The sequence below is a fragment of the Erpetoichthys calabaricus genome, chromosome 4, assembly GCF_900747795.2.
Source record: "Erpetoichthys calabaricus chromosome 4, fErpCal1.3, whole genome shotgun sequence".
In the NCBI taxonomy this organism is placed as follows: Eukaryota; Metazoa; Chordata; class Cladistia; order Polypteriformes; family Polypteridae; genus Erpetoichthys; species Erpetoichthys calabaricus.
The window spans coordinates 332,279,448-332,301,153 of NC_041397.2; the positions used below are offsets into that span (position 1 = coordinate 332,279,448).

The following is a 21,706-nucleotide window of genomic DNA, read 5'->3' on the forward strand; positions in this document are numbered from 1 at the left end:
CTTGAGAAAGTTACTATTCATCCATTCTGAAATACAAGTCAGGCATTGTGTTAGTGAATCAAGAGATTCGGGGTCATCAGGTGCTATTGATAAATACAGCAGTGTGTCATCAGCATAGCTGTGGTAGCTCACGTTGTGCCCTGAGATAATCTGACCTAATGGAAGCATGTAGATTGAGAAGAGCAGCGGACCCAGGATAGAGCCTTGTGGACCACCATATAGGATATCAGGGGTCTTTGAGTTGTAATTACCACAACTAACAAAGAATTTTCTCCCTGCCAGGTAGGATTCAAACAAATTTAAGAGCCTGCCAGAGAGGCCCACCCATTGACTAAGGCGATTTCTAAGAATATTGTGATCAATGGTGTCAAATGCGGCACTCAGATCTAAGAGGATGAGAACAGATAAATGGCCTCTGTCTGCATTTACCCGCAAGTCATTTACTACTTTAACGAGTGCAGTTTCTGTGCTGCGATTTGTTCTAAAACCTGACTGAAATTTATCAAGAATAGCAGGTTTATTTAGGTGCTCATTTAACTGCATAATGACTGCCTTCTCTAGAATTTTACATAAGAAAGGCAGGTTAGAGATGGGTCTAAAATTTTCAAGAGCAGAGGGGTCGAGATTATTTTTCTTAAGTAGGGGTTTAACTACAGCAGTCTTGAGACAGTCTGGGAAGACCCCCATATCTAATGATGAATTTACTATGTCAAGAACATTACCAATAAGCACGCCCGATACTTCTTTGAAAAAATGTGTTGGTATTGGGTCAAGGGCACAGGTGGAGGGTTTCATTTGAGAAATTATTTTATGTAAATCTATCCTAGTGAAAGAGTTCAATTTGTTTATAACGGAATATTGGGGTTTAGGAGGATCCTTAGTGTTGGGGAGATATACTATGTTATTTATAATATCAGTCATTTTTTGTTTGAAAAATACAGCGATAGCCTCACAGGTTTTACTTGAAGTACGTAGGAGGCATTCCTTTGAGTTACTTGGGTTTAACAGACGATAAATCATTGAGAATAAGACTCTGGGATTACTAGCATTGTGATTTATAATCTTAGAGAAATAGCAGCGCCTCTCAAGATGGACTGTGTTATTGTATTCTGTTATTTTAACTTTCAATATTTCATAGTGGATAGTTAGTTTAGTTTTCCTCCATTTACGCTCAGCTCTCCAGCATGTTCTCTTTAAATCAGACACTCTTTGGGTCTTCCATGGTATAACAATGCTAGAAGATTTTTTAACTGTCTTTTCAGGTGCAACTATGTCAACAGCAGCTCTCACCTTAGTATTAAATCTTTCCACCTTATTACTTACACAAGGGGGCTCCACCCCCTGCTCACTTCGCTCGCCTACCCCCAGCGTTTTGAACCCGTGCCCGCTGGGCAGCCGTAGTTTCAGACACGCGTTGTAGGAGCTTGCGTTGTTTTGAACCCGTGCTTGCCCTGTTTCTGCGGTTTGAGATGCGTGTTGTAGGCGTATATCCGTCAGTCGAGCTCGTTCGGTTTGAACCCGTGCCTGCTTTGCCTCCGCAGTTTCAGACAGTGGGTAGCGTTCGCCGTTTTGTACGATCCCAAGCAGCACATTATTCCTAACTTCACTTCGCAGTAGTGCCACGCACAATATGGCGGTGATGCCTGCGCCTTCACTACCCAGTAGTGCCACTCACAATATGGCGGCGACGCCTGCGCCTTCCGTATTATGTCAGGTTTTACCATGCTGTGTAGGTGCCTTTGCCTTTCGTACTGTCTGATAACAATTTGAAAGAGACGTGGAGAAGTGTCACGGTTTGGAATTTCAGCTTTCACTATTTTATCGATGTCATATTCTGTGCGGATTTTGGAATCGTCATCAAGTATTAATAATATATGGGCGTGCGGCAAACCTCTCTTCTGAAACTCGATAACGTGGATAATTGCTTTAACAGTTCCAAATAGAGATCTATTCTTGATATCTTCTAGCAGGTTATTTAGTTTAAGTCTAAAGACTCTTGCAACTAAATCGGGACGATGTTCCACTCTTTGCCATGGCATAAGATTAGTTGTAATTTCTGTCCATTTCTGTAGCTGTGTTAGTTGAGCTTTTCGGTTTTGGAGCCGAGACAGTTTTGCTTCCGTGGTTTCAGACGCGCGTTGTAGGCGCCTACGTTTATTGTTTTTTTCAATACGGGCTCGTCTTTGTAGTTCCGTTACTCGAGCCGTATCGTTTTGCACCCGTGATCGTGAATTCATTACTTGTCTGTTCTTTATCGTTAGTAATATGGGTAAGTAATATGGATGATCGCAGTTACTGTTAATATGGAGCATTTTCTGTGGTTGTACTGTTAATAGTGCATCACTGTAATGAGATTCACCTATGCTGTGTAGTTTGTACGTGTTCGAATGATGTATGTTTAATACGGAGCGTTCGTTTATTCTTATTACCCATCAGGTGTTGCGCCTGTGTTATCTGTGGTTGTCCTGTTAATATTGTATTACTGTAATGTGATTCAAATATGTAGTGTAGTCTGGTTTTTTGTTGTTTATGTATGATGTCGGGTGTTTGCCTGCGGTTTTTTAGAAGTGCGTGGATTATGCTGTGTAGTGTGTACGTTTATTTCAGATGCGCGTTGTAGGCAAGTGCTCCTTTCGTAGTATCTGCCGTTTTCCGTACCACAATTCGCTTTCCGTAATATCTCGGGCTTGATGTGTGACCCTTTGTGGACTCCGTAGTCTGTCCCGTTTTACTCTGGTGCGGGAGGCTGATTCCTCTTTTTTGTGTGGCGGTGTCGTTGCCTATGGGCGCGTTGCCTCATTTCTTATTTACGTTAGTGGAGCTGTTTCGTTTTTAATCCGTAACTTCTTCGTTCTCGGTGGATCGCGCGTTAGTTAAGATGTGTCATATTTGAACTGTCATTCATGCGTTCTTGGTGGATCGCGCTGTTTACTACAATTCGCTTTCCGTACCATCTCGGACTTGATTTGTAAACCTTTGTGGACACCATAGTCTGTCCCGTTTGTCGTTGCCTATGGGCACGTGGCCTCATTTTTTATTTATGTTAGTGGAACTCTTTCGTTTTTGAGCCATAACTCCTTCGTTCTCGGTGGATCGCGCGTTAGTTGAGCTGTGTCGTGCCTGCCTGGTTTGCGACATGTCAGACGGTTCGTAGTCTCTCCCGTTTCGCTCTGGGGCGGGGGGGCTTTGTGTGGCGCCTGCACACTATGTCTCCTGCGTCCACGGGCAGGTCCCTGCGTCCATATCCGGTTTCTCATTCTGGGTTAGTAATATGGATTATCCTCGCTATTATAGTTGGCACTATAAACGGACTGATTGCTTAGAATGTTTGTAAGTTTTAAAGCTGCTGATGAGTCAAAGAAGCGTTTTTTAACAATATGCTTTTCATGAGTGTTTTCTATCATTATTTCTATATTAAATAGTAAAAGAAAATGGTCTGATAGACCCGTATCAATGATCTGCTTTATATCAACTTTTAATCCTTTAGTAATTACTAAGTCTAACGTATGACCTGCTTTATGTGTAGGCTGATTAACGAGCTGTCTCAAATCAAAGAGTCCAGGAGGTTCATGAATTCTTTTACTTTTTGGTCACACTGATTATCTATATGAAAATTAAAGTCGCCAACTATTAAGTGTGTGTCATAGTTCGTAATTAAAATTGACATTAAGTCAGAGAATTCCTCAAAAAAAGACGCGTTGAATTTTGGAGGTCTATACACGGATAATACTAGAACGTGAAAATCTCCATGGATAACAACGGCGAGATACTCAAAGGACTTGAATTTACCAAAACTGACATCTTTACATTTTAACCTACTTGAGTAAATGTTTGCCAAGCCACCGCCTTTCTTTCATTGGCGATCAGCACGAGTAAAACTGTAATCCGGAGGCGCAGATTCGATTAAAACAGCTGCGCCATCTGAGCTAAGCCACGTTTCACTTAGTGCAATAAAATCTATTTTGTTATCACTAATAAGATCGTTGATAAAAACCGTCTTGTTAGTTAAAGCTCTAAGATTTAATAGAGCCATATTTAATGTTTCGAAGGGGCAGAGATGAGTACTATGTGCGTTATTGATATTTGGAACAGGAACTAAGTTATTTTTATTAGCGCCATTCTGTGTGTACTTTTTGTTTAATCTATAATCTGTTTTTATAGTTTTAATACATTGTTCATCTAAAGTAGTAATTTTAATTAAATTATTGGTGTTTATGCCGTATTGCCTAGATTTTCTACGTGCATCGAGATTGGTAATTACAGTATTTATGTTGTGCACTTTAATGGAAAATTTTATTAAATAATTATCATGTCCAAGTACAGCAGTAGCATTTCGGAAGGGGTTAAGAGCAGAGATAGATAGTCAAGATAAACGAATTACCTTAGATATGTTTTCGGAGAGGACCTGGCCGCCGAAGCTGTTCGGATGCAGGCCATCTCGCTTGAAGAAACGCGGTCTTTCCCAAAAGAGGTCCCAGTTGTTGATGAACCCGATGTCTTGATTCTTGCAGAAGCCCTGCAGCCAGTTGTTTAATCCTAGCAGACGACTGTAGTGCTCGTTTGATGGTCTGACGAGAGGCCGTGGACCCGAAATGAAGATCTTTGCTGATGGGGTCCTCTCCTTTGTGTCTTTAATTAATGCTGTGAAGTCAGCCTTGAGAATCTCCGACTGTCGGTGCCTTATGTCGTTTACGCCAGCATGCAAAACAATTGCTCCAACTGCCCTGCATACAGTCAGAAAAGAAGAAAGAGAGCGCATTCGTGTCTGTGATGCAGTTTTGTGTTCTTTAAGGAGTAATTGCTGGCATTGTGATGTCAGGCAAAGGCACAATATGGTTACTGATTGGAGTACTGCTGTCTTTTCCACTACTTCTTATCTGTACCAATTGACTTTTGTGTGTTCAAAGTCAGCACTGTTGCAGTTAGCAAACATCTTGGGTGTGAATAACAAATATATTATTATTATTTTTTTTAATTAAATTTTATTGAATTTATTGTAATCATTCCATACAAATAGATCAATTTTTACAAAAAATAGGATTGAAAACAAATCAACCCCTACCCCTGAGAAACAGAGCAAGGCCAACGGAGTAAAACTTAAAGCTAGTAGAAATAAATAAATTGACGAGTTTAATAAACGGATAAAGATAACTGGAGAAGAAAAAGAAATAGGAAGAGAATCTGCTTCCTCAGTGCTTTAAGAGCTTATTCTATAATGTTATTGATGAGATCCTGCCAGGTTTTGAAAAAGTTCTGCACAGATCCGCTAAGTGAGAATTTGATTTTTTCCCATTTCAAATAATACATAACATCAGTTACCCACTGACTTAAAAGAGGAGAGTTAGGATTCTTCCACGTTAGCAAAATAAGTCTGTGTGCAAATAGTGTAGTAAAGGCAATCACAGTTTGTTTGTCCTTCTCCACTTTAAGCCCATCCAGGAGTACACCAAACACAGCTGTTAATGGGTTAGGAGAGATTGTGACACCAAGGCTGTCTGAAAGGCACTTTAAAAATTTTGTCCAGGATGATGTTAATTTGACAGGCGCTAAACATGTGACCCAGTGAGGCTGGAGCTTGATTGCAGTGTTCGCAGGTTGGATCTTGCCCTGGAAACATTTTGGATTTTGGAGATCCCATTGTCCTCTTGGATCTCTGAAAGGGAGGGACTGTAAAATAATTTTATATATTGCAGAAATGCTGTTTCAGTCCTCGAAACTGAGCAATATTTTTTCCAGCATGGTGGAAGGTGGGAGATGAGGAAAATCGGGCAGGTTCTTTTTTTAACCAAGTTTCTAATTTGAAGATAGTGAAAGAAATGTGTTGCCGGAAAGTTAAACTTGGAGTGTAATTGTTCATAGGATGCAAAGATGTTGTCTATATAAAGATCTCTAAATAATTTAATCCCAAATGTTTTGAAGATATTTAAAACTGCATATGTTTGCGAGGGTTGAAAAAGGTGGTTCTCATGCAGAGGTGCCACAGATAAGATTCTCCATCTTAAAATGCTTTCTACATTTGTTCCATAATCTGGAGTGAGTGAAGGACAATTGGGTTATTAGTATATTGGCGATAACTTGCATTTATAGGGGCACAGAGCAGGGAATATAAAGAAGTACTGCAGGATTTTATTTCTATTGCGCACCAAACTTGTGTATGTTCACCTATTTGTGTCCAGGTTTTATAGTTTGTATGTTTGCTGCCCAGTAATAAAACTGAAAGATAGGTAGAGCCTTCTGCCTTAGGTCTTTGTAGGGTCGCTCTTTGGATACGTTGATGTTTTGAGTTCCAAATAAATGAGGTTATGGTTGAATCTAATTGCTTAAAAATGATTTATTGATGTATATTGGAATGTCTTGAAATTAAAAGAGGAGCTTAGGAAGGATATTCATCTTAACAACGTTATTTCTTCCAGCTAGAGTGAGATGAAGGGATGACCATCTATGCAAGTCTTGCTTCATTTTTTTCATACAGACGGTGAAACTTTGTTGATGAAGAGCTTTATGTTTACTTGTGATATTTACCCCTAGGTATTTAAACTGATCTGCAATGATGAAAGGGAAGGTGTCCAATCTAATATTGAATGCTTGAGAATTCATTGGAAAGAGCACACTTTTATTCAAATTAAGGCGGAGTGGTGGCTCTGAGGCTAGGGATCTGCACGGCCAATCGGAAGGTTACCGGTTCGAATCCTGTAAATGCCAACAGGGACTCTGCTCTGTTTGGCCCTTGAGCAAGGCCCTTAACCTGCAATTGCTGAGCACTTTGAGAAGTGAGAAAAGTGCTATATAAATGCAAAGAATTATTATTTATTATTAATTCTGAGACCAGAAATCTTTTGAAATTCTGTAAGTGCTGTTAAGACTGCAGGCACAGTATTTTGTGGGTCTGATATATACAGTACCATATCATCTGCATATAGAGAAGTTTTCTGTTCAAGTCCTTCTCTGATAATCCCCTTTATCTGATAGGCATTTCGACAGTGAACTGCCAGTGGTTCAATAGCGATTGCAAAAAGTAGTGGTGACGGGGGCATCCTTGCCTGGTACCACGTTCTAGTTTAAAGTATTCTGAATTAATGTTATTAAAACAAACTGAAGCTTCTGGATTGGTATAGAGTAGTTTGATCGATGCACAAATGTTCGGGCCATACCCAGATTTCTCTAATGTAGTGAAAAGGTAGTTCTATTCAATCATATCAAATGCTTTTTCTGCATCCAACGATAATATCTCTGGGGTGTTTGACTTTACAGGTGAATATATTACATTAAACAGCTGTCTAATGCTGGAAGCTATGTGTCTGCCTTTAATAAATCCAGTCTGATCTTGTGATACTATCGAAGGCAGCACTTTCTCCATTCTCCTAGCTAGGACTTTGGAGAGTATCTTAACATCATTATTCAGAAGTGAGATTGGTCTGTATGATGCACATTGTAATAAGTTCTTATTTTGTTTAGGAAAGACAGTGATTAATGCTTGGCGAAAAGTTTGAGGTAGAATTTTATTGTCTCTAGCTTCTGTAAATGTTGCTAATAAGTGGGGAGCTACCTGAGTGGAGAATTTCTTATAAAATTCGACAGGGTAGCCATCAGAGCCTGCTGCTTTCCCACTCTGAAGTGAGTTTATAGCATTTAGTAATTCTGATAGCACCAGTTCCTCTGCACTAAGAGTATGTCATTGCATCCGGCGCCGCCGTGAGTGGCAGCCTTTTCAGCAGCTCCGTGTATGACTATCTATCTATCTATCTATCTATCTATCTATCTATCTATCTATCTATCTATCTATCTATCTATCTATCTATCTATCTATCTATCTATCTATCTATCTATCTATCTATCTATCTATCTATCTATCTATCTATCTATCTATCTATCTATCTATCTATCTATCTATCTATCTATCTATTTGTGGTATCTGTAATACATCCAGAAATGCATTAGATTGTGTCTTGTCTTCTTTAAACTCAGTAGAATATAAGAATTTATAGCAGTCTCTAAATGTGTGCATTATATTTTTATGGTCAATGATTTTATCTCCGTTCGCGTTGGTGATTGCTGGGATTGCATTACGAACTTCTTGCTTGAGGATTTGTTGAGCTAAGAGCTTATTAGCTTTCTCTCCATGTTCATAGTAATGATGTCTTAATTTAAAAATGAGTTGTTCCGTTTCTTTGGTTGTTAAGAGTTTGAGCTCTGAATGCAGAGCCTGCCTTTTCCTATGAAGAGCCTCACTTGGACACCTGGCATGTTCTTGATCATTGTAGTTATTTCGCTGGTTAGCTCTGATACCTTCTTGGTTTCTAATTTATTTCTGTGGGAAAGATATGAAATAATCTGTCCTCTTAAGAAGGCCTTTAGAGTTTCGCAGAGTATTCCTGCAGAGACCTCTGAGGATGTATTTGTCTCTAGAAAGAAACTGATTTGTTTTGATATAAATTCTGTACAGTTCTCATCTGCTAATAGAAGTGGGTTAAGACGTCATCTGCGAGATGAGTATGTGGGGCCTAATGATTTTAGCTCCAAGATCAGAGGGGCATGGTCGGAAATAACAATAGCATCGTACTTGCAAGATTTTATTGTAGGCAAGAAATTATTATCTATAAAGAAATAATCAATTCTTGAGTAGAAGGAATATGTTCTTGAGTTTGGGTTTAGAAATCTCCAGGGGTCTGATAGCTTTGTGGTCAGTTAAAAACTGTGCAGTTGTCTGTGTTAGGTCTCCTGTCACAGGGGTGATGATATCTATCAAAGAGTGGATTTAAAACACAATTCGAGTCCCCAGCCATTATAATTTTATGAGTGTTCACATTGGGAATGGATGCAAATACATTTTGCATGAATTCCCTATCATCGACATTGGGTGTATAAATATTTATTAAAATCACTTTACAGTTAAATAAATTACTCATGAGAATCACATATCTCCCCTCAGAATCAGATACTACATCTCATACCACAAATGAGACTGTTCTATGTATGAGAATTCCCACACCTCTAGTTTTCTTTGTAAAGCTTGAATGGACCATTTGTCCAGTCCAGTCTTTTTACAGCCGGAACTGATCCTTGCTTAGTAAGTGGGTGCCCTGTAAAAATAATATTTTAGTGTTTAGACCTGTTACAGTAAGTGAGAGAATACTTTCTTTCTCCTTAATTCGTGATTTAGGCCTTTAACATTCCAGCTCACAAAGTTAACTGTCCCATCATGGAGACATTGATTCTGAATTTTTGATGTCATTTTGTAGTCTTAACTGGAAGTGAGACAGCTTTAACCTTAATTTCCAATTTTCCCACGAGTTATTGCCATGCAGCCTATTGATAATTATAATTATAAGGATTAAAAGGGTAGATTAGATATAGCTTGCTCTTTTTCTCTCCTACCCCCTTATCCCCCCCCCCCCATTCAGATCAGATTTAATTAGCTGGTATATATTTTTTTCCTCTTCTCTTATTCTACATTCAGAAAAGCACTGCAACATGATTTTTACATTTTTAAGATATTTAGAAATATTTCTATTTTTGCTACAGATTTAAATGCTTTATTCTCTTTTTGTTGACTTCATTCTCTTTTGCCCTTTCTCTGTGCAGTTTGCTCCCTTCATTGTGCCTTAATAATGACAATTAAAAACGAGCAGAGCAGGTGCCTGGGCAAACAGCACTGAATCATGAAAGGCCTGCAACTACTTTAGTGTCAGCCCCAGTAATTAGTAAATAATGAATTCATTTAACAAGTAGAACACCTGGAAAAATAGAATGAACATCAAGATGAAAATGGTAAGAAGAACGAAAAACACACTTTTCCCATATAACTGCTTAGTACATTTTAATACATTTTTTTTTAAACCAAACTTAGTTTTCTAATTTCTGTGCTGCTCCCAAAACACAGAATCTGGGAAATAACAGTTCACTTAATTAGCCCAGGATTTTACCATCACAGATAGACAGATGAAAAGCACTACATAACAGAGAGATAGATAGCACTTTATTTGTCAGTGTATCATTGATCATGGTATTAAAGTCAGTACTGTTTCCCTGTAGAAGTGCATACAGTCAGAGAAGAAGAAAGAGAGCGCACTCGTGTCTGTGATGCAGTGGTGTGTTCTTTAAGGAGTAATTGCTGACATTGTGATGTCAGGCAAAGGCACAATATGCTTACTAATTGGAGTACTGCTGTCTTTTTCACTACTTCTTATCTGTACCAATTGACTTGTGTGTTCAAAGTCAGCAGTGTTGCAGTTAGCAAACATCTTGGGTGTGAAATAACAAATATTTAAAATGATTGTCTTAAGCCACTGTCATGTTAGATGACCAGCAATTTTCATAACCTTAGCCAGTCAGTCAGGTGGTCGGTGGCGGTGCACTCCTGTAAAGACAGTCGTCTAATGTGATGTATCTGACTACTGAGACCAACTAGTTTGCGACTGGCTACAATAAGACCAAACAGGTTTGATTTTCCCATTGGGGTTGTGTACACAGGAGGGCTGAAAATGCAATGAATGCTCAACCAGAAGGACAATGCATGGAATGAAGCGATGAGGAATAAGGGACACCCTGTGCTCAGGGGCAGGAATGACAGGTCGCCGAAGGATTAAAGTTAAACAGGTCGTCCCATTTAATCAAACCACAGTCCAACCACAGAAATACCTCTTGGCATTGTACTGCCAGTCCTTAGGTGAAATATAAGCAAAAGACATCTGGCTCTTAACTGCAGAAATGAGGGTTGTTTCACAGGAGCTCCCTCAGGCTGGTTGCTCTGATCATAAGACACGATCTTGTCTTTTACAGGGCAGGGTGTCAGAGCTATGAAGAGAATGTTAGCGACAGTGCCCCTCTTGCCTCGGCGGGTCCTCGCATACCTCAGTTGAGCGCGTTAAGGAGATCCTTCCACATAACAGAAGAGAAGCTCGTCTTACTGATGCCTCATATTTTACATGCCATAACAAAATGGACAAAAAGAATGAAAGAGCAGAGATTGTTGCTGTACTCACTGTGGCTTTTAACCTTTTGTGCATCACTGGAGACGGTCAGGCGACACACTATTGGCTGTCAGAAAAAGGAGCAAACGTGACTGCACTGGAAGATTAGTGCTTAGTCACAGAGACAGCTCTCTGTTGGAAACTTTATGAACAGAAATTACAGTTTGTGAAAAAGAACATCAGAGGGCCTGCAGAATTCTGGAAAAAGGTCCTGTGGACAAACGAGACAAAGGTGAACCTGCATCAGAGTGAGGACAAGAGCAAAGTGTGGAAATGAAAAGGAGCTGCCCAAGGTCCAAAGCAGACCACCTCATTTATTCCTTGTGTCTATTGGTCTCTGCATGAAGAAACACTTCCTAATGTTTGTGTTAAATTTACTCCTAACAAGTTGCCAACTGTGTCTCCATGTTCTTCTTGAACTTATTACAGCCTCGACACACTAGACTAATTTCCTCCAGGTATTTTTAAGAGTTTGTTCAATCTGTTTTCATGTCTGGTAATGGATTTCACGTTTGCTTCTCTCTTTGTGCTTCTACTGTGTTTAAAGAAAGTATTTTTTACAAGAAAATAGTCAAACTTTACAGTATTTTCATGTTGCTCCAAGTGACTGATACTAAGGAGTGTGCGATATGTATCATCTACGATAATACGTCAATTGTTGTTTTAATGATGTGCAAGCAGAAATTTATCGAGTATGGCACTCTTTACAAAAAAAAACAAACGAAGCACAGGAAGCTCTGCAGTCTACTTGTGAGTTTACGCTGTAGGAAGATCAGTAAATCGAGGTAAATAACATTCAATCTGGCTTTTATATAAGTAACATCTAAATGTTTCTTATGTAAACAACAACAACATTTATTTGTAGAGCACATTTTCATACAAACAATGTAGCTCAAAGTGCTTTACATGATGAAGAAAGACAAAATAAATAAGAAAATTAGGGAACACTAATTAACATAGAATAAAAGTAAGGATCCGATGGCTAGGGAAGACAGAAAAAACACGAGACCACTCAGCCCCATCTAGGCATTCTACCTAACATACAGTGCATCCGGGAAGTATTCACAGCGCTTCACTGTTTCCACATTTTGTTATGTTACAGCCTTATTCCTTCCATCCATTTTCCAACCCGCTGAATCCGAACACAGGGTCACGGGGGTCTGCTGGAGCCAATCCCAGCCAACACAGGGCACAAGGCAGGAACCAATCCCGGGCAGGGTGCCAACCCACCGCAGGACACACACAAACACACCCACACACCAAGCATACACTAGGGCCAATTTAGAATCGCCAATCCACCTAACCTGCATGTCTTTGGACTGTGGGAGGAAACCGGAACGCCCGGAGGAAACCCACGCAGACACGGGGAGAACATGCAAACTCCACGCAGGGAGGACCGGGAAGCGAACCCAGGTCCCCAGATCTCACAACTGCGAGGCAGCAGCGCTACCCACTGCGCCACCGTGCCGCCCAGCCTTATTCCAAAATGGATTAAATTCATTTTTTTCCTCAGAATTCTACACATAACACCCCATAATGACAACGTGAAAAAAGTTTACTTGAGATTTTTGCAAATTTATTAAAAATAAAAAAATTGAGAAAACACATGTACATAAGTATTCACAACCTTTGCCATGAAGCTCCAAATTGAGCTCAGGTGCCTCCTGTTTCCCCTCATCATCCTTGAGATGTTTCTGCAGCTTCATTGTAGTCCACCTGTGGTAAATTCAGTTGACTGGACATGATTTGGAAAGGCACACACCTGTCTATAGAAGGTCCCACAGTTGACAGTTCATGTCAGAGCACTAACCAAGCATGAAGTCAAAGGAATTGTCTGAAGACCTCCAAAACAGGATTGTCTCGAGGCACAAATCTGGGGAAGGTTACAGAAAAATTTCTGCTGCTGTGAAGATCCCAATGAGCTCAGTGGCCTCCATCATCCATAAGTGGAAGAAGTTCGAAACCACCAGGACTCTTCTTAGAGCTGGCCGGCCATCTAAACTGAGCGATCGGGGGAGAAGGGCCTTAGTCAGGGAGATGACCAAGAACCCGATGGTCACTCTGTCAGAGCTCCAGAGGTCCACTGTGGAGAGAGGAAAACCTTCCAGAAGGACAACCATCACTGCAGCAATCCACCAATCAGACCTGTATGGTAGAGTGGCCAGACGGAAACCACTCCTTAGTAAAAGGCACATGGCAGCCCGCCTGGAGTTTGCCAAAAGGCACCTGAAGGACTCTCAGACCATGGAGGAAACCAGGCACCGCTCATCACCAGGCCAATACCATCCCTTCAGTGAAGCATGGTGGTGGCAGCATCATGCTGTGGGGAACTGGGAGACTAGTCAGGATAAAGGGAAAGATGACTGCAGCAATGTACAGAGACATCCTGGATGAAAACCTGCTCCAGAGCGCTCTTGACCTCAGACTGGGGCGACGGTTCATCTTTCAGCAGGACAACGACCCTAAGCACACAGCCAAGATATCAAAGGAGTGGCTTCAGGACAACTCTGTGAATGTCCTTGAGTGGCCCAGCCAGAGCCCAGACTTGAATCCGATTGAACATCTCTGGAGAGATCTTAAAATGGCTGTGCACCGACGCTTCCCATCCAACCTGATGGAGCTTGAGAGGTGCTGCAAAGAGGAATGGGAGAAACTGGCCAAGGATAGGTGTGCCAAGCTTGTGGCATCATATTCAACAAGACTTGAGGCTGGAATTGCTGCCAAAGGTAAATCGAGAAAGTATTGAGCAAAGGCTGTGAATACTTATGTACACGGGATTTCTGTTTTTTTATTTTTAATAAATTTGCAAAAACCTCAAACTTTTTTCACGTTGTCATTATGGGGTGTTGTGTGTAGAATTCTGAGGAAAAAAAATGAATTGAATCCATTTTGGAATAAGACTGTAACATAACAAAATGTGGAAAAAGTGATGCGCTGTGAATACTTTCCGGATGCACTGTAAATGACCTCAATCAGTCCTCATGGTATTCAGGGTTCTCCTGGAAGAATTTGAAGATGATGGTCATGTGGACTTCTGGCCTTTAATCCATCAATGCAGGAACATCACGGTGCTTTTGATCAGGTGGTAGTGGTACAGATCGCCACTACAGAAAACCGGAAAAAGAACAGAAAGAAAGTAGGGGTTAGTATGGATTGTGGAGCCACCACAAATAATAATGATAATTAATTGAATATCCAGAGCATCAGGATTAAACTAAGATGAAGCTATGAGAAAGCCATGTTAAAGTAATGTGTTTTCAGCAGTTTATTAAAGTGCTCCACTGTGTTAGCCAGGCCAATTCCTACTGGCAAGCTATCCCAGATTTGAGGTGCATAACAGCAGAAGGCCGCCCGCCTCACCACTTCTTTTAAGTTTAGCTCTTGGAGTTCTAAGAAGACACTCATTTGAAGATCTAAGGTTACAATTTGGAGTGTAAGGTGAAAGACCATCTGAAATATAAGATGGAGCAGATCATTTAAGGCATTGTAAACCATAAGCAGTATTTTAAAGTCAATTCTAAATGACACAGGTAACCAGTGTAGTGACATCAAAACTGGAGAGATGTGCTCGATTTTCTTTTCCTAGTTAAGATTCTAGCAGCTCCATTCTGCACTCGTCTTTTTTGGGTGGTCCTGAGAGGAGTACATTACAGTAATCTAGCCGACTGAAAACAAAAGCGTGAACTATTTTCTCAGCATCTTGCAATGTTATAAGATGTCTAACGTTTGCTATATTTCTTAAGTGGAAAAATGCTGCCCTAGTAGTCTGATTAATATGTGATTTAAAATTCAGGTCAGAGTCAATAGTTACCCCTAAATTCTTTACCTCTGTCTTGACTTTTAATCCTAAGGCATCAAGTTTATTTCTAATAACCTCATTATATCCATTTTTCCAATCACTAAAATTTCTGTTTTCTCCTTATTTAGCTAAATGTTTAGATGTTTGCATGATACGTTGGTGAGCTCTGTAAGCCGTGCTGTGTTTTGTTGGAGGACAGGTGTGGGGCAGACTGACTGGCAGGATGACGCCTGACCTCTCACTGCATCCAAATGGTGCCATCTTTCGCTTTTACGCCTGGTGCGTTGTTCTTATATGTGAGTGGACGTTTGTTGTGGGGGACTTCTGTTCTCTTTCTCCAATGTAGAACCCTCGTGCTCATCTGAGTTCACCTCTGTTATAGCATGTTAACGTGACTGATAGAATAAAACTGAATAAATAAATTAAAAAAATGCTAACCTTTACAAGTACCATACATTTACACCGGCTGTTACAGACTCAAATCAGATGTATGTCTTTATTGTATAATAGTAACAATAAGGGAAGCTCACTACTGAAAACGTGTATTTTGGGACATGGGAAGGCTCGAACCGGCAACCTTTTGAATTGGAGTCAGCAGCTCTTACCGCTGTACTGCCAAAGAAGTCACAACAAAAAGCCACACTAACCCGATTTCTTTTTCTTTGGTTATAGTCTTGAATAAAAGCGCTGTTGTTCTGTTAAATTTGTACCTTTTGTGAAAGTGCTTATTTGATACTTGGACTTCACACATTATACACTTCATGTCAAAATTTTGTCGTTAGTACTAAAATATGAAAAAAGTTTGTCTTTTAGGTATGTCTTCAACATTTCCTGTAATGCTACACTTACGGAGATCTTTGTAGACATGGAACACGCAGGAAATGCATGTGTTCTAAATAAGGAGATCTCATTAGCATATACAGCTCTAGGTACTTCACTCCCAGATAAACAAGGGTGGAGCTGGGAAAGGGTTTTGTATTTTCTGCGGCGGTGGGGGGATGGGATGGCAGGCTGCTTGGTTTTTATCGAGACATTTACAAGACAAAAGACGCTGATAGAGAGGTGCGAACGGATTTAAGGTGGGCCAGGTTTACGAGTTTTTTCATAGGCTTTGGTGATTCTAGTGTTAAAATGCTCTCCTTACAATAGTGTGAATTTCCCCTTGTGGATTAATAAAGTATCTGTCTATTTGTCTAGTTATGTCAGTTGTTTGTGTAAATCCTGCAGGCCACTTTGAAATGATTTACTCACACTTGCACGACTTGATCTCAGTAATACTTTGACAGGTGGTTTAAATGTTTTTGTGTTATTTTACTTCAGTTTTACGTAAATAAGTAAGACCTTTTATCTTTAACTGTTGTTTCCATTAATCTCATTAGTAAGCTACACGTAACATACTCTTAACAAGACCAAGCTAGATCAATATGACTTTACCAAACAATGTTTTGGAACTACAGACTGGGATATCCTGCAGGGATCACATAGTGAGAACATTGAGGAGGTTGTTGACTGCACTACTGACTACATCAACTTCTGTATGGACACTTTAGTTCCAGTAAGAACTGTACGCTGCTATGCTAACAACAAGCCATGGATTACAAGTGACATCAAGGGCCTTTTGAACCAGAAGAAAAGGGCCTTTAACGATGGTGATCAGCATGAGCTCAAGCGCGTGCAGAAGGAACTCCAAGTCCAGCTCAGGGCGGCGAAGGAGCAGTACAGGAGAAAGCTGGAGCAGAAGTTGCAGAACAACAGCATGAAGGAAGTGTGGGATGGGATGAAGATCATCACTGGCTGCAGCTCGAAGCGGGGTGCCACCATCGAGAGAGACGTGAAGAGAGCAAACCAAATGAACATCTTCTTTAACAGGTTTGACCACCCTAACCCACTCTCACCTCGGAGTACTGCACTCTCTACACATCCTTCTGCTGATACCAACATAGGAGAGACATCCCCACCCACAATTACAGCAGCGCAAGTGAGCAGAGAGCTGAGGAAACTTCGTGCCAGCAAAGCAGCAGGTCCAGATGGAGTATCGCCACGACTGCTGAAGGTCTGTGCATCAGAGCTGGGGGGTCCTCTACAGCGCATCTTCAACCTGAGCCTGGAACAGGGGAAAGTCCCGAGGCTTTGGAAAACATCTTGCATCACCCCAGTCCCAAAGGTATCACGTCCTGGTGAGCTGAATGACTTCCGGCCTGTCGCTCTAACATCACATGTGATGAAGACCATGGAGCGGCTGCTGCTTCACCACCTGAGGCCACAGGTCCAACACGCCCTCGACCCTCTGCAGTTCGCATACCAGGAGAAGGTGGGAGCAGAAGATGCCATCATCTATATGCTACATCGATCCCTCTCCCACTTGGACAGAGGCAGTGGCGCTGTAAGAATTATGTTTCTAGACTTCTCTAGCGCCTTCAACACCATCCAACCTCTGCTCCTTAGGGACAAGCTGACAGAGATGGGAGTAGATTCATACCTGGTGGCATGGATCGTGGATTATCTTACAAACAGACCTCAGTATGTGCGTCTTGGGAATTGCAGATCTGACATTGTGGTCAGCAACACAGGAGCGCCGCAGGGGACTGTACTTTCTCCGGTCCTATTCAGCCTATATACATCAGACTTCCAATATAACTCGGAGTCGTGCCACGTGCAAAAGTTTGCTGACGACACTGCTATCGTGGGCTGCATCAGGAGTGGGCAGGAGGAGGAGTATAGAAACCTCATCAAGGACTTTGTTAAATGGTGCGACTTAAACCACCTACAACTGAACACCAGCAAAACCAAGGAACTGGTGGTGGATTTTAGGAGACCCAGGCCCCTCATGGACCCCGTGATCATCAGAGGTGACTGTGTGCAGAGGGTGCAAACCTATAAATACCTAGGAGTGCAGCTGGACGATAAATTGGACTGGACTGCCAATACTGATTCTTTGTGCAAGAAAGGACAGAGCCGCCTGTACTTCCTTCGAAGACTGGCATCCTTCAACATCTGCAGTAAGATGCTGCAGATGTTCTATCAGATGGTTGTGGCGAGTGCCCTCTTCTACGCAGTGGTGTGCTGGGGAGGCAGCATTAAGAAGAAGGATGCCTCACGCCTGGACAAACTGGTGAGGAAGGCAGGCTCTATTGTTGGCATAGAGCTGGACGGTTTGACATCTGTGGCAGAGCAACGGGCACTCAGCAGGCTCCTATCAATTATGGAGAATCCACTACATCCATTAAACAGTGTCATCTCCAGACAGAGGAGCAGTTTCAGCGACAGACTGCTGTCACTGTCCTGCTCCACTGACAGACTGAGAAGATCATTCCTCCCCCAAACTATGCGACTCTTCAATTCCAACAGAGGGGGTAAACGTTGAACATTATTCAAGTTATTGTCTGTTTTTTTACCTGCATTTTTTATTACTCTTTAATATTTTTTGCTGCTGGAATATGTGAATTTCCCCCTGGGATTAATAAAGTATCTATCTATCTATCTATCTATCTATCTATCTATCTATCTATCTATCTATCTATCTATCTATCTATCTATCTATCTATCTTTAAAGAATGTAAAATATCAGCTAATTATCGTTATCGTCAAAGACCCAGGAAATATTGAGATATAATTTTTGGCCAGTATCCACACACCTCTGACTGGTAGCTTCTCAAAACAGTTTTGAACTGTAATTTAACATTTCCTTTGTTATTTAACAGGTTTTGTATGTCACCATAAAGTAGTTTGTTTAAAGGAAATCATAACTTTTACATTTTTAAATTTTGTTTTAGTTGGTAGTTCAAGGAGTTTTGCAGAAAAAAAAATATTCAAAAAATAAACACAAAAATTATCACTGTAAAAAAAAAAAAAGTAAAGTGTTGCAGCCATGGGTTTCAACCCAAATCCTTAAAATGACAATCATTTGCTGTATTAAAATAAAAAAAACATAAAATACCCCTGAAATCGCAGTGAATTCTATTATTTAGTTAAGTGGCAAATGACTTTGTATTCCCACAATAAATATCTGTTAAAAATATGTTGTTTCAATATTTAAAGGTTTTAAAAATTTGAGATCAGAACAAAAGAATGCAGATATGTTGTGAATGGCAACGGATGTTATTATAATAAACAAAATGGTTGTGGATATGAAAATCAAATTCAAAAATAGATGCACCAGCAATATAAAACAAATATAAAGTGGCAGTACAATAGCATAATAAGAATGAATAACAACAAAAGCAATATTCATTTTGACTATACAAATAAACACTGAAGTTTCCAGACACGATCCTGACAGCGCTGTTGTTGAGCACTTGATGCGACTCTCCCTCTGCGACTTCATCTTTGCCATTCTAGTAACTGTGTGGTGATGCCAAGCGGGCTTCCTCTTCTTTTTCAGTTTTTCCAGCTGCCCTAAAGGGTGTTACTGCACTTGCTTTGTGCCGTGAGCGCACACATGAAGAATGCAGAGAGTTCTCATCGGCTGTTCTAGCACCTTCCATGTCATTCCGGTCTTTAGGAGTTGTACAGAATTGTGAGCGAGTCAGTCTGCTGCATCATTGTGCTCCAATGCTGTGCTGTGGCTAAGTGTTTCTTTTTACATTTTTACAGATAGTGATGACTGCTTTGGTGACGTTCTTTGCTGCTATATTCATACTTCAGTATGCAGGTGAGCTGCTTTCCTTTTTTCCCACTTCATAATATTGGTTGTTCTTTTATCTAATCATTGTCAGTGCCTGTGGTTTTTGGCTGCCCTGTCCCTTTAGCCCCATTTTCACAATTTAATGTAAGACTTGGTTGCTCTTGCTGCTCAGGCTCACACCAAACATGCTGTGCCTTCTAATGGTGTTGGTGCCAATGGCCTCACCCTGGAGCTCACTCTGCTCTCTGACAGCTTTGATAGCCCATGCCTGTTTGTAATGGCACATCAAGCCTGGCCACTTTTGTATTGATATTTTAGAGCTCTTTTGTTTGGGTCTCACTTGATGTGCCAAGGCTGGCCTGATTTCAGCATCCTCCACCACTGCAATGTTAAATTGCTGCACTAGGGGTTGACAGTTTTGACCATTTTGCTTACCTTATTGCAGAATTGTGCAGAAGGAATGTCTTTTTTTGTTCCAGTATGTGAAGTCACTCGGCCCACTTATTCAAATAACTCTGGTGATTATAACTGACTCCTTTGTCCAAGGTGACTTACAACATTTAATTTAGATTAGCATTGGTTACATTTCTTTTCTCATACCAGTTTGGGCACAGGCAGGTGAAGTCGCACAATGTCAGTAGCAGGATTTGATCCCACGGCCTTGAAGTGCACATCCTTAACCAGTACATCACAATAAAGTCATTCTGAGCATCGTCTGTCCTTCAGGATACAAACCTGATCATTTCAAGAGCGAGGCGGCAGCAGTGCTACCACCGTTCTACTGTAATACCTCGATGCTTAATGTCTCTGAATGTGGACACTAACTCCGTTGTTACCCCCTTCATGTCCATCCCATTTTCCCAGTACACCAACGTACTCTTGACAGTTTATTATAATTCTGGACTCTGTCACCAGTTGCACTTTCAGTCTTATTGCAAAAAAAATGATTCCCCTCTTACACATTATCAAAACTCATGGACGAGAGTTGACTGTTTTTGTTTTTCTGAATTTCTCCTTCCATTATTATGCACCACTGACCTGATTGCAGTGTTCACATTGTGTATTACCATGGAAGTTGCCCTGTTCATTATTTTGGTTTGCCTATACTTCTAACAATTATGTGTGTATGAGTCCTGCTTTATAGTGCCCCACGTGTTCGGTTTTACCTGCCTTAAGTAAAATGAGATCTTTATAGAACCCCATTTGTACAGCTTTATCTGGAGGTGGGCAGCCACCTTAAGCAAAATGAGAACTCTGTGTAAGTGTTTTACATCACTCAACATGTATGGCATACCTGCACATGATGTGCTGCTTCAAGCAAAATGTGACTTCAGTGTAGGTCATTTATTGTGCCCCATGTGTACGGTTTGCCCGCATGTGGACCGCTGTAAGAGACTTGCTAGCTGGGCATGAGCAGCCCAAACGATTGTCTTCAGACCTGAGTGGCACAGGAGTGGAGTGACAATCACCAAAGCAGGTGCTCACTCACCACTCTGCTTCTTTTCAAAGGTGACCACTCTTGGCTGCTATCCATTATAGCAATCTCTAATGGCACTGAACCTTGCCCTAATCAAACAATATAAACTTGTTATTGCAATTAAGCAAAATTAGTAAAACGCGACAGAACCAGCAGTACTGAAATGTAGGAGAAGTGTGTTATTGAAGGATGTGAATGTAAGGATCACAGGTGATGATGGCGAGCACAACAGAGAACTTCAAATGTGAGCTCTTCACAGGCATACAGCCCAGTGCTTGATTAAGCAAACCCACCAAACGGGTGCTGATGATCCGAGTCCCATCAGGCCTGAGTGTGCAGCTGCTTCAAAGATTCTTCAGTCTGCAGAGGCCTTCTACCTGCTGTTTCGGTGGGAATGTCGACATCTTTCTGGGTGGGAGTGCAGATCTTCTCTTCTTCTTCTTGTGAGGTAATATTGGGAGCAGCAAGCATCCTAAAGTTAAAGGCCTCTCTCCACGTGGCGTTAACAAAGATTACATACATTTATACTCTTAAAAGCACTGTCATGTTTGCATGACAACATTGTGGGCTGATGCCTATAATACTTTAAACTGCCTCAGGCTATAACAGGGTTGTACTTTTGGACTTTCCTCTCAGTATTAAGTTCAGGTCAGCACAGAGTTTAAATTTGCTCCTGGTAGTTTGTAGTTGTAGGTGTTTTTACCTGCTCTGGAGTGTTGGCAGATGCTAAGTTTCAACTCCGCTGTTTTCACTACAGCCTCGCGTCTCCTAACCAATAACGGAATAGGACTTGGTGTAATCTAAATACTGAGGACTTGTTAGTTCGCTCTGTGCTT

At 41.0% G+C, this 21,706-nt stretch overlaps 1 protein-coding gene and 1 long non-coding RNA gene across 34 annotated transcripts in view; both read left to right on the forward strand.

Annotated features, from left to right (window-relative positions):
- LOC114641392 (C-type lectin domain family 5 member A-like) overlaps window positions 1-21,706 on the forward strand; it is a 1,576,682-nt gene that overhangs the window by 905,934 nt on the left and 649,042 nt on the right. The window lies entirely within an intron of this gene.
- The window catches only part of LOC127527402 (uncharacterized), a 36,648-nt gene that overhangs the window by 14,716 nt on the left and 226 nt on the right, over window positions 1-21,706 (forward strand). Inside the window, exon 2 of the long non-coding RNA XR_007934722.1 lies at window positions 19,363-19,420. This is a non-coding gene — a long non-coding RNA (uncharacterized LOC127527402). The remainder of the gene's footprint in view (window positions 1-19,362; window positions 19,421-21,706) is intronic.